The sequence below is a fragment of the Papio anubis genome, chromosome 4 (assembly GCF_008728515.1).
Source record: "Papio anubis isolate 15944 chromosome 4, Panubis1.0, whole genome shotgun sequence".
Taxonomy (NCBI): domain Eukaryota; kingdom Metazoa; phylum Chordata; class Mammalia; order Primates; family Cercopithecidae; genus Papio; species Papio anubis.
The window spans coordinates 12,867,094-12,881,701 of NC_044979.1; positions in this window are offsets into that span (position 1 = coordinate 12,867,094).

Consider the following 14,608-nt stretch of genomic DNA (forward strand, 5'->3'; position numbering starts at 1 on the left):
AATATTAATAAGTAATAGGTCATTTGGCTTAATATATTCTCCTGAGGCTTTATTTAAGGGAGACTTAAATCTCCAATGATTTATATGTATTTATCTTCTTGGCAACTATAAGGAAAGTAATAGATAAGTTTCCCAAAATACAGCAACCACATTTAATATTTGTTTGCCTATACACTTGAAACTTTTAGATTACCGACCCAACTTTAATATATATTTACTTTCTTCCTTTTTATTAATCACATACACAAGTATTAATTAGATGTGTTGATCAGGAGGAGATAAACTACTACCATGTGAATTTCATGTAATTCTCGAAATAAACTTAGCTTCATTGCCACTCATCCTCTTATCACATCTCGCAAAGCTGCCTATGGAGATCACAGTGTTTAGTTTATGTGGAAAGAAGTCTACTAATTCAATAGGGATATATGACACAGTTGTGAACAGGTGTTTTCTCCAGATTATAGATGTACAATTTAAAGTTTAAAGTATATATATGTAAAGTATAGATTAACATGTGATATGGTATGACCAGTATTAGGGACTAGTGGGGTACCATATAAAAGAGTGATTCATGTACATGTAATACTATGACATGATTATCAGATTCTAATGATTTGCCAGACACTCTTCTAGGCTCTTAATATGAATTAACAAATTTGATGATCTCAGTAATCTTATGAGGCAGGTATTTTCATTATCACTTTCTCTTAAAGGTAAAGTCACTGAGGGACGAATAACTTGACTAGGAGTAGCCAACAAGACGGTGGGACAACTGAGATTTGAATGTCAGCAGACTCACTCTAGACCTGCAAAACATTGTATTACAATATGATTTTGATTATTTTATATTATTTATATTAGCACATTCAAATAATAAAAAGAATGATTTCCATAAGATGTTAGAATCTTTGAAACAACTGTCAGTCCCTTAAAGAAAACAGCCAAGCTGTCTGCTAATATCTGCCACTTTATCACCGCTCACATTTTTGACTGTACTGTGTTCTTTTGAACAAACGACTGATTGAATGAGTAAATACGTAAACTAAACAATTTTAAGGCTGATTGATAAACTCAAGGCCAACCAAATTGTTGCCCAACTATAAGATTAATTATTAGAAGAAAATAAAATGTTGAAAAAAAAACACCAGTCATGTTTTAGGGGAATTATGACAGTTCCTCATGCCAATTATTTCAGGGAGTTTTAGGCATTTTACAATTCATATGTCCTTGTTTGTATGGAAATAGTAGTACCTGACCTGTCTCATAGGGTTGAGTATCCAGGCACTATTATATGTCAAATATGACTTAGATTCTAAAATACAGTCCTCTAAGTGGGGGTGGAGGGTGGGGAGAGATGGTTTGGGGATGAAACTCTTCCATCTCAGATCACTAGGCATTAGAGTCTCATAAGGGGCAGGCAACCTAGATTTCTGACATGCGCAGTTAACAACAGGGTTCCTGTTCCTATGAGAATCTAATGCCGCTGCTCATCCGCCAGGTGGCAGAGCTCGGGAGGTAACGCTCACCGCTCGCTGTGAGGCCCTTTCCTTGACAGGCAATGGACCAGTACAGATCTCCCGCCTGGGGTTTGGGAGCCTGCTCTAAGTTACCAAGAATTCAATACTGAATATTTGAAAAATTATTTTCTGAATTTACATGATAGATTCTACACAATTTTCAATAAGCAAAAGAGATGGGTAGATAGAGATAGGTACATAGATAGTAGATGTATAAATAGAATATGATAGATAAATGAGAAACAAGAGATCTATAGAATATCCCTAAAATTAATCTAATTATTAGAAGTATGTATACTGTTAATTAACATCTCCCCCTTTTCATTTCCCAAACTTCAAGTGCAAAAATTCCCTCTTTCCTCACTACACAATAAATCTTATTCAAACAAAAGAACTCTAACATAATCCTCTTTGTTATTTATTATTTAAAAGCCTTTCTTAGCCGGGCGCGGTGGCTCAAGCCTGTAATCCCAGCACTTTGGGAGGCTGAGACGGGCGGATCACAAGGTCAGGAGATCGAGACCATCCTGGCTAACACGGTGAAACCCCGTTTCTACTAAAAAATACAAAAAAAACTAGCCGGGCGAGGTGGCGGGCGCCTGTGGTCCCAGCTACTCCGGTGGCTGAGGCAGGAGAATGGTGTAAACCCGGGAGGCGGAGCTTGCAGTGAGCTGAGATCCGGCCACTGCACTCCAGCCTGGGCCACAGAGCCAGACTCAGTCTCAAAAAAAATAAAAAATAAAAAATAAAAGCCTTTCTTGCCCTGACCTCTATTTACATGACGTCTTCCCTGGGTCTTTACTGAGAGCTCAGAGTCCATTATCCTGTAAGCATTGTTTAGAATGCAGTGCAAACCTGCCCACTCATTCTCACTAACCCTCATTTTGTCCTGGAGATGATCACCTTTGTTAGCCCTGCATTTGGGTACTGAGAAGTACATGGATCAGCTAGAGCATTTCCTATACTCCCTTTTCCAATACAGACAAAAGATGAGACATCGCTATTTATGTCTCTCTCTTTCTCTCTCTTTCCAAATCATGTTTATTTATTCTGGTCTGTTTATTTTAATTTACAGGCTAGTTTTAAAAATAGGGAAAATGTTTTCTTTTTTCTCAATTATGTGGTAAATTATCATGCATTGCAGTCTTCTGTGTGGAAACCTATCAAGACTTTTAAAAAGTAAAATACATTTTTATAATATTTTCTTTATTCATGCACTTACTTCATCCTCTCATATAACTTCAACTTAAAAAGCTGGTTTTCCCACACAAAAAAGTGAGCTTTAAGCATGTAAAGTTGAAAAAGCTAGCTAGTTTATGCATTTGGTTTTGTGTGAAACAATACAAAAAAACACTATGCATTTTTTACTTAAAAGTTGCTAAGTTGAAAGTTCTGATATTTCTTATTAAGTGAATTAGTGGGGAAAAGTTTCCTCACAACTATTTTGTATGATAAAGAGGTTGATGTTTCAAAAACATGAAAATGAATACTTTTAGCCTCAACTGTAAATTGAGAAATTTTGTTAACTATTAAGTGATTATTTTTCTTCTTTTGCAGAGAGAAAAAATGTACCAGGATTTATTGCAGTCATTAAACAACGCATTTCAGTAACATTAAGGAACCCATTTTGTCTTTATCTAGTTTAAGATATTTTAGACCATAAAACTTCCCTCATGATATTTGAAACTAAACACTCATTTCTTCGTGGAATCAGCAACATGATTTTCAAAAATTATTGTGCTTAAAGAAGAGCATGAAAATTAACAAACAGAAAAACCTGAATGAACTTGAGGCAACAAAAACAGCAAAAAGGATGATCAACCAGATAGTAATTCTAAAATACAGTTTTTTAAATCAATTTCCACAACTGTCAACATGGATGATACAGTATTAATAAAGTAAGCCTAATATCTTAGATTTAAAGACACAAAATACGTTTTATGCTGAGTATTTCCTTAAAAGTTCATGCAAAACCTCTATTTGGTAAATCAAATCAAAATGTTGCCTTGGTCTACATTCCACTTCAAGTGACACTCTCACAGAGAGTCTTTTAGTTGCAGGATAAAATAAAATAAAAAATATCGAGCAAATCAGTTTTTAAAAATGTATATATTTAAAATAAAAGTAACGTTTTCATAAGGCATTACTAAGAACGTTCAAATTAACGAGCTCTCTTGAAGGGTTAGATAGAACATCCTTGGTGTGGGCTGACCAAGACAGTGCTGACTGGCTTCAGGTTGGCCATGGCCGACAGGTGGCGCCAACTCCCTCCCATAAAGACCAGCACCCCAGACCCCATGAGCGGCCCTCTAGGTGTGTCACACAACTCCAAAGAGAAATCTTGGCAAGGAATAGCTCATGTTTTTGTGACCACCTATTGACCATCTGTTGACTATTTTCTACGACAACAACCAAAATGTTTTTCTTTTAAGCATTAAACGTTTAACTTATTTTAAAATACAGCAAAATGAAACAAAGAAATGACCCTTTAGGAAAGTGAGCGCAGGAGATGGGAGAATATGTGCTTTGTGCTCTAGCTTAGCTTATTCAACCATTCGAACAATACTAAGGATTCCAGGCACAGTGGCTCACCCTTATAATCCCAGCACTTTGGGAGGCCAAGGTGGGAGGATCACTTGAGGTCAGGAGCTCGAGACCAGCCAAAATGATGAAGCCCCGTCTCTACTAAAATTGCAAAAATTAGCCTGGCGTGGTGGCGGGCGCCTGTAGTCCCAGCTACTTGGGAGGCTGAGGCAAGAGAATCACTTGAACCCAGGAGATGGAGGTTGCAGTGAGCTGAGATCTCGCCACTGTACTCCAGCCTGGCAACAGAGCAAGACTCCATCTGGAAAAAAAAAAAAAAAAAAAAAGATTTCAGAAACCATAAGAAATATCAGTCAATATATTCCTAATGACATGTTGATAATATGAAATAAATTACAAAGTGTGAGATGCATCTCCCCAGAGATTACATATAACGACCTCATATAGATCTACTTTTGTTACCATTTTCATCTCCACATGTCTTACCAGCATGAGGGTGCTCTAGGGTAAGGAAGGTGAGGTGAGAACAGGGTACAAGAGCAGAAAACAAGCAATGCTTACCTGTACATGAAGATAAGAACAAAGGCAATAGTTGCTGTTTCTTTGAATAATGGACTTTAGAAAGATGATTTTTCTAATTTCTGCAACCATGACACATTTATTTCTTCATTTCTTCCAGTTTTCGCACCACTCTTTCTCCGCAAACCATACATTGAAAAATTATTAAAAAGTAGGCACAGCCAGGCATGGTGGCTCACGCCTGTAATCTCAGCACTTTGGGAGGCCAAAGTATGTGGATCACAGGTCACGAGTTCGAGACCATCCTGGCCAACATGGTGAAATCCCGTCTCTACTAAAAATACAAAAATTAGCCGGACATGGTGGCACGCACTTCTAGTCCCAGCTGCTCAGGAGGCTGAGGCAGAAGAATTGCTTGAACCAGGGAGGCAGAGGTTGCAGTGAGCCGAGATGGTGCCACTGCACTCCAGCCTGGGCAATAGAGTGAGACTCCGTTTCAAAAAAAAAAGAAAAAAAAAAAGTAGGCACAAAACTTCTAACAAAATAACAGTATATTCCTCTCTTCCTTCTGAATACACATGCTCTTCTACCCTGGTAACCACTGCAGTCTAGGTTCCTTCTTCCATTCTGTCGCTTTGCACACACACACACACACACACACACAGAGAGAGAAAAGAGAGAGAGCTACACAGCAATAATGTGTATTAGCACATATGTGTTGAATTACTTTCAACAGTGCTTTATATATACCATCTAGTGCTCCCAAAGTGCTGGAATTACAGGCATGAGCCACTGCTTCCGACTTATTTTGCAATTTATTTATTTATTTATTTTTTTTTTTGAGACGGAGTCTCGCTCTGTCACCCAGGCTGGAGTGCAGTGGCGCGATCTCGGCTCACTGCAAGCTCCGCCTCCCAAGTTCACGCCATTCTCAGCCTCCCGAGTAGCTGGGACTACAGGCGCCGCCACCGCGCCCGGCAAATTTTTTATTTTTTTAGTAGAGACGGGGTTTCACCGTGTTCGCCAGGATGATCTCAATCTCCTGACCTCGTGATCCGCCGGCCTCGGTCTCCCAAAGTGCTGAGATTACAGGCGTGAGCCACCGCGCCCGGCCTAATTTGCAATTTTTTATGATAACGTTCAACATTTCAAATTCTTATTTGTAACATATACTTCTTCCTCAATAAGCAGAAAACTATTCTCTGCTCAAATCTTTGGCCTGTTTTTAATTGAGTTGCTGAGTTTTCTTGAGTCTTGTTTCTTTATCAGTTTTGATGATCATTGCCTATTAATTAAACAGTGTAGATAATTTAATATAATTATTGTTATGGTTGGTTATTAATTTGCCATTTGCTGTTTTCTATTTGTCTTATTTGTTCCTGCTCTACATTTTTACATTTTTAATGCATTATTTTAGATTAGTGTATTTTATGGTTCTGTTTTTTCTATGTTGTTTGACTTATTCGCTATAATTCCTTGTTTGCTTGTGTTTTTGTCTGCTTTCGATATTTTCTTTTTTACGTTATAAATTTTAACTTATTATAATCTATTTTCAAATGATATGATACCACTTTGTGCATAGTACAAGAATCTTACAGAAGTATATTTTCATTTTTTTACTGTCCATTTAGTCATTAACGTCATATATATTATAAAACTTGCAATTGAATATTACTGTTTTTTATTTAAACAATCACTTATCATTAGGAAATTTTTACATAATTTATCCACATAATTACCCCTTTAAATTCTTTAATCCATTTTGTATAACCAGATTTCAATTTGGTGTCATTTTACTTCTCCTTGAAAATGTTCCTTTAAATTTTTCTTCCTTTATTTTAGACATATTGCTTCACTAACTTTTGACTTGCCTTATTTCCTCTGAGAAATCTGCCTTATTCATATCTATGTATGCACTGTTTGGATTTTCTCTACTTATTTATTTATTTATTTACCCCTGGTTTTAAGCAACTTGACTATAATGTGTCTTCAAATAATTTTTGTCATCACTGTATTTAGGATTCACTTAGCTTCTTGGATCTGTGGATTTAGCTTTCATCAAATTTGGAAAAATTTTTTACTATTATTTTTTCTAATAGTATCATTTCTAACTTTTGTCCTGCCCCTTCTCTCTTTCTGAGATTCCAGTTATATTTATAGTAAACTGCTCAAATTTGTTTCACAGCTCAATGATGCACTATTTATTTTAAAGTCCTTTTTCTTTTCTTAATTTGGATAATTTCTATGTCTGTTGTCAAGTCTCTTAATCTTTTATTCTGCAATTTCTAATCTTCTGCTAATTTCACCAGTTCTATTACGTATCAGATACTGTAGTTTTTATCTCTCGAATTCAATTTGCATCTTTTTATATTTCCATGTTTTATTTAACAGACTCTTATTTCCTGTAGCTTCTTGTGCATATGGAATACAGTCAAAATAACTGTTTCAGTGTTATTGTTACTAATTCTGCAGTCTCTGTTTTGGGACTAGTTTTGATTGGGTGATTTTTTCTCCTTTATCATGGGGCATATTTACATGCTTTTTTGCATACCCGGTCCTGTTTGAATAGACACAAACAGGCGATACTTATCTTGTCATGTGTGTACCTTTGCATTTCTGTAAATACTGTTGAGCTTTGTTATTGGAACAGTCAAATTACCTAAAACAGTGTGATTTCCTGTCTCACTTTTAGGTTTTGTTAAGCAGGATCAGAACAGCACGTGTTCTGGGTCTACGTTTTCCCAGTGGTTGGGCAAATCCCCTCTGAGAACTCTACCAAATAACCTGTGAGTTAGGAGGTTTTCCACTCTGCCCGTGGAGTTAGGGACTGTACTTAGCTCCGTGTGAGTTCTGAAACCTGTTAGGTAGTTTCCTCATAAATAGGCACCGATCAGGACTCAGCTGAAGACTCAAGGGGACGGCTGCGCATCTGCAGACTGCTTTTTCTGTGCAGCTTCCTCCTCTGAGCATGCTGGCTGTGAACTCTACCCTCTTGTCCTATCCACTCTCAACTCCCTCTCCTCAACTCAGTGGGAGTGCTGTGCTTGCCTGGGTTTCTTCTCACTGCCAGACAGGCAGGAAATTCTTCTTCTTCTTTTTTTTTTTCTTGAGATGGAGTTTCACTCTTGTCGCCCAGGCTGGAGTGCAATGGCACCATTTCAGCTCGCTGCAACCTCGGACTCCTGGGTTCAAGTGATTCCCCTGTCTCAGCCTCCCCAGTAGCTGGGATTACAGGCACCCAGGCAGGAAATTCTTTACAGACAGGATCTTGTGTCAGTAGTAAAGCTCAGCTTGTTTGTTTCCATCTATAGGAAGAACTGCCCTTAACTGGATATCTTCAATGCCTTGAAAAATGTTGTTTGATATATTATGTCATGATTTTGGGTTGTTTGCGCCTGGAGTGTACATTCGAATGTTATTTTTCTAGAAGTTTTGTTGCAAGCTTAAAATATAATAAATTTTAAGAATCATCACTATTGGAATAGACTACTCCTACTGCCAAATAGGCATGTACGACATGGTAAGGAATGCTAACCAGTATATTTAATGCAACTCCTGTGTAGTTGCTGTGCAATTTTCTTGTATGCCAGTTATTAAAGAAAATAGCAATCAATATTTTAGTATAACACAGATATAAATACACATCTTAGTAAATGGAACAGGTTTGGACTGGACATTTTAAAATTATATAAATTGAAAGATTAAAAAATGTTTCTATTAAAACATTTTATGGAGGAGACTAAAATAAATGAAAAAGTTAATCATGAATTAAAAAATAGATAAGCCATTAAAAAAAGAAAAACTCTTAATTTGAAAGATTTTTCTAAATATGCCTATTCCCACCCCTGAAATCTCAATTTTTTTTTAGTTCATCTCATTAATAAATAAGTTCTTAACCAAAAGCAAACTCCCAATTCCACTATACATTGTGTATTTTTTATTTATTTTACTGTTTTATTTGTCTTTTTATATCCTAAATTTATATTCCATAAAATTTATAGAAAAGGATGCAATTGCTATTAAGCATGGGGCTATATTGCTTGTTACCAAATCATATATACATATAAAAACAATTTGGAATACTGCTTGGCATTTTAATATTTTTATTTGCTTGGTAATTTAATTACAGTACTATATGGTTAGTGCTCTACGTTTTTCTTCAGTAAACAATCCATTTATCTTTATTAACTACCTTATATGGAATATGTTTTCATGGAGAGGAGTAAGAAAATAAGGCCCCTCAATTTAATAAGGTTTAGTTATTAAGTGTTTAAACCTTCTGAAATCAAAATACTTGATGTCTCTTGTTTGGTTTAAATGTATTGAAAATATTAAATCAGGAAATGAAAACTCCAAAGAAGACATACTCTTTGATTTGGGATACATTTATTAGCTTCAATAATTAAAACTAGTTTTAAATTTTTGCACAGAATGGCACATTCCTAACTGCCCAGAAAGAAACATTTCCCAGTTTTCCCATCATGCATTATGACAAAACAAAACTAGAGAAGCAAACACAAATAACCTCAGACACTGAGATTCTCAGATAATATAATGCCAGGATTTCAAAAAGGTAACAATTTAAAAAAAATTAGATGTTGAATGAGGAGGCAGAGCAACGTGGCCAAAGAGAAGCTTCCAGCAACTGTCCCGTGCCACAGGAACACCAAATTAAAACACTATCCACATAAAAACATCCCCATAAGGAGCAAAAAGCAGGTGAGTGATCATTACATATGTTTAAAATTGTATCAAGGAAAGAGGAACTGAAAAGGGTGGGAAAGACAGTCCTGAATTACTGACACTACCCTTTCTCCATCCCCTGTCAATGGCTACATGAATTTATGTGCTTGGGGGAGGGAGAGTGCAGTGATTGTGGCACTTTGCATTGAAACTCAGTGCTGCCCTTTCACAGGGGAAAGCAACATGCGACAGGATTCCTCTTGTGCCCATGGAGGGAGCATTTAAACCAGCTCGATCCAGAGGCAAATTGTCCATTCCAGTGGTCAGAACCTGAGTTTCAGCCAGCCTCACCATTGTGGGCAAAAGTGCTCTCAGGTCCTACATAAACTTGAAAACTTGAAATGCAGTCTAGGCCATAAGGACTGCAATTCCCTTGCATGTCCTCGTGCTATGATATGCTGAGAGCCGGTGGATTGAGGGCACATGACCCAGTGAGACACCAGCCAGGGTGACCAAGGGAATGCTTATGCTCTGCCCTTCCCCATCTGCAGGCAGCACAGCTCGCAGCTCCAGGAGAGACTTCGCCTTTCTGCTTGAGGGAAGGAGAGAGAAGGGTAGAGAGGTCTTTGTCTTGCAGGTTGGATACCAGCTCAGTCATTGTAAGATAGGGTGCCAGGCACAGTCCCGAGGCTCCTATCTCAGGCCCGAGTTCCTGTTCAACATCTCCAAATGTAACCTGGGCCAGAAGGGAACCCATTGCTTTTTAGGGAAAGATCCAGTGCTGACAGAAATCATCACCTGCCTTGAATAATCAGCCATGGTAGCCAGGCAGTATGTGGCCCTTGGGTGAGATTCAGAGCCATGCTGGCTTCAGGTGTGACCCAGAATATTCCCAGCTGTGGTGTCCATGGTGTGAGAGCTTCTCTGCCTGAGGAAAGGAGAGAGAAGAGAAAACTTTGTTTTGCAGCTTGGGTATCAACTCAGTCACAGTGGGGTAGAGCACCAAGTAGGCTCCTGGGGTCCCTGATTGCAGGCCTTGGCTCCTGGACATTTATGGACCTGCCCTGAGCCAGAGGGGAGTTCACTGCCCTAAAAGAAGAGTCTTATAACTGGCAGCATTTACCACAAGTTAACTAAAGAGAACTTGGGCCTTAAGCAAACATTGGACATAGCCAGGCAGTACTCTCTGTGGGCCTGGTAACCACAGGGAGAGACTCCTCTGCTTGAGGAAGGGGAAAGGAATAGTGGGAAGCACTTTGTCTTGCCATTTGGGTGCCAGCTTAGCTGCAGTAGAAGAAAGCACCAAATAGATCTCTAAGGATTCTGACTTCAGGCCCTGGCTCCCAGGCAGCATCCCCAGATGCACCAGGGGCTGGGTGGGGACTAGTTGCCTTGAAAGGAAGGACACAAGCCAGATAGATTCACCATCAGATGGCTACGAGCCTTAGGGCTCTGAGTGAATATAGGCAAGCCAGGCAGTATTCATTGCAGGCCTTGGGTGAGAACCAGTGTTCTGCTTACTTTGGGTCTGACCCAACGCAGGCTCAGTGGTGCTGGCCACAGGAGTGCTTGTGTTACCCCTCTTCAAGATCCAAGCAGCTCAGCACAGAAAGAGAGAGACTCCATTTGTTTGAGGGAACGTAAGGGGAAAGTACAAGAGTCTGTCTGGGAATCTACAGAATTTTTACAGACCTTCCTCAAGACCACTAAGGTGGTAGCTCTATGAGTCTGCAAGAGCCATATCAATACTGGGCTTGGAGTGGTCACTAAAGTAGATATGGGTGCAGTGACAAAAGGTGTAGATCAAAAGACCCATGTCCCCTGGAATACTTGGAAAGCCTTCCCAAGAAGAACAAGTACAAACAAGCCCAGGCTGTGAAGACAAAAACAAATGCCTAAATTCAATTTCCAGATGCTTATTAACATCCACTAGAATCATGACCATCTGAGAAAACATGACCTCACCATACTAACCAAATAGAGTAGCAGTCACAAATTGTGGAGAGAAGAGATATGTGAGCATTCAGATAGAGAAATCAACATAGCTATTTTGAGGAAGCTCAACAAAATTCAAGACAACACAGAGAAGGAATTCAGAATCATATCAGATAAATTCAACAAAGAAATTAAAATAATTAAAAAGAACCAAGTGGAAATTCTGGAGCTAAACAACTTGACACTGAAGAATGTGTCAGAATCTCTTAACAGCACACTTGATCAAGCAGAATGAGTAATTAGTAAGCTGAAAGACAGGTCATTTGAAAATAGCCAGAGGAGACAAAAGAAAAAAAAAAACAATGAAGGACAATTACAGTATCTAGAAAATTGCCTCAAATTGACAAATCTAAGAGTTATTAGCCTTAAAGAGTGGGTAGAGAGACAGATCAGGGTAGAAAGTTTATTAAAAGGGATAATAACAGAGAACTTCCTAAATCTAGGAAAGATATCAATATTTAAGTACAAAAAGATTATGGAACACCAAGTATTTCTTATTTTTAACACAAATAAGAATACCTCAAGACATTCAATAATCAAACTCTCAAAGGTCAGGGATAAAGAAAGAATCCTAAAAGCAGCAAGAGAAAAGAAACAAATAACATACAAAGGCCCTCCAATACATCTGATAGTAGACTTCTCAGTGGAAATCTTACAGACCAGGAGAGATTCGCATAATGCACTTAAAGTGCTGAAGGGAAAAACTTTTATCCTAGAATAATGTATCTAGAGAAAATGTCCTTCAAACTTGTAGGAGAAATAAAGACTTTTCCAGACAAACAAAAGCTGAGGGATTTTATCAACGCCAGATTTGTCCTTCAAAAAATCCTAAAGGGAGCTCTTTGATCTGAAACACAGGACATTAGTGAGTAATAAGAAACAATCTGAAGGTACAAATCTCACTGGGAACAGTAAACACAAAGAAAAACACAGAATATCACAAATTTATTATTGTGGTATGTGAACTACTTATGTATTGAATAGAAAGACTAAAGGACAAACCTACCAAAAATAATAACTACAACAACTTTTTGAGACATAGACAGTATAAGAAAATACACAAAGTGACCACAAAATGTTAAAGAGTTAAAAAGTGAGGGGATCAAATTAAAGTGTAGAGTTGTTAATAGTTTTTTTTTTTTTTTTTTTTTTTTTAGCTTGTATGTAGTTTGCTTGTTTATGCAATCAGTGTTAAGCTGAAAAAAGTTAAAAAACACAGTAACATGAAATTGAAAAACTTACAACAGATACACAAAAAAATAAAAAGCAAACAATTAAACCATACTACCTGAGGAAATCACCTTCACTAAAAAGAAGACAGGAAGGAAGGAAAGAAGGAAGAGAAGACAACAAAACATCTAGAAAGTAAATAACAAAATGACAGTCGTAAGTCTTTACTTATCAGTAATAACATTAAATGTAAAAGGACTAAACTCACCAATCAAAAGACATAGAGTGGGTAAATAAATAAAATAAAAAGACCCAATGATCTGCTGCCTATGCAAAACATATTTCACCTATAAAGACATTCATAGACTGAAAATAGTGTATGGAAAAATATATTCTATGTAAATAGAAACCCAAAAGAGCAAGAGTAGCTATACTTATATTAGACAGAATAGATTTCAGGACAAACTCTGTAAAATGAGGCAAAGCAGATCATTATAGAATGATAAAGGGATCAATTCAGGAAGAGGATATAACAATTCTAAATATATATGCACCCGACACTAAGCACCTACATATACAAAGCAAATATTCTTAGAACTAAATAGAGAGACTGTAACACAATAATAGCTGGAGACCTCAACATCTCCTTTCAGCATAGGTCAGATGTCTCAGACAGAAAATCGATGAAGAAATGCTGGACTTAATCTGCACTATAGAACAAATGGACCTAATAGATATTTACAGAACTTTTCATCCAACAGCTATAGAATACACATTCTTCTCCTTAGCACATAAATTCATCTCAAGTATAGTCCAATGTTACATCCCAAAACAAGTCTTAAAATATTCAAAAAATTGAAATAAAATCAAGCATCTTCTCTGACCACAATGGAATATAACTAGAAATCAATAACAATAGGAATTTGGAAAACTATACAAATATGTGGCTATTTGCTCCTGAATGACAATATGCTCCTGAATGACCAGTGGGTCAATGAAGAAATTGAGAAGAGAGTTTAAAATGTCTTGCAGCAAACGGAAATGGCTACGCAACATACAAAGACCTATGGATATAGTGAAAGCAGTACTAAGGGAGGAAAATTATAGCAATAAGTGTCTACACCACAAAAACAAAAAAACTTCAAATAAACAACCTAATGATGCATCTTAAAGACCTAGAAAACGAAGAGCGAACCAAACTCCAAATTAGTATAAGAAAAGAAATAATACATATTGGAGCAAAAATAAATGAAATTGAAATAAAAATAATTAAATATCAACAAAATAAAAATTGTTTTTTAAAGAGAAGCAAAATAAATAAATCTTTAGTCTGATTCAATGAGAAAGAAAGGGTGAAGACCCAAATAAATCAGTGATGAAAAAGCTGACGTTACAACTGATACTGCTGAAATTCAAAGGATCTTTAGAGGCTACTGTGAGAAACTATACGCCTAATGAATTGGAAAGCCTGGAAGAAATGAATAAATTCTTAGACACATACAATCTATCAAGATTTTTTCTTTCTAACTTTTAGGTTCAGGGGAGAAATATGCATGTGTGTTACATGAGTAAATTGCATTTTGTGGATGCTTTATGTACAGGTTGTTTCATCATCCAGATGATAAGCATCGTACTTGATACTTTTTCAATCCTTACCCTCTTCTCACCTTACACTCTCCAGTAGGCCCTGGTGTCTATTATTCCCTTCCTTGTATCCATGTGCACTGAATGTTTCCCTATTTATATGTGAGAACAGTGGGATTTGGTTTTCTGTTTCTGTGTTAGTTTGCTTAGGATAATGGCCTTCACTGAAAGTGCATCCATGTTGCTGCAGAAGACATGAATTTATTCTTTTTTATGGCTGTGTAGTATTCCATGGTGTATATGTACCACATTTTCTTTATTCAGTCCACAACTGATGGGCATCTAGGTTGATTCCATGTTTTTGCTATTGTGATAGTGCTGGAATGAACATCCGAAGTCATATATATTTTAGTGGAATAATTTATTTTCCTTTGGAGACACACCTAGTAATGGGATTGCTGGGTCAAATAGTAGCTCTGTTTTAAGTTATTCAAGAAATCTCCGAACTGCTTTTCACAATAGCTGAACTATTTATATTCCCACCAACAGTGTATAAGCATTCCTTTTTATATGCAACCTCGTAGCATGTGTTA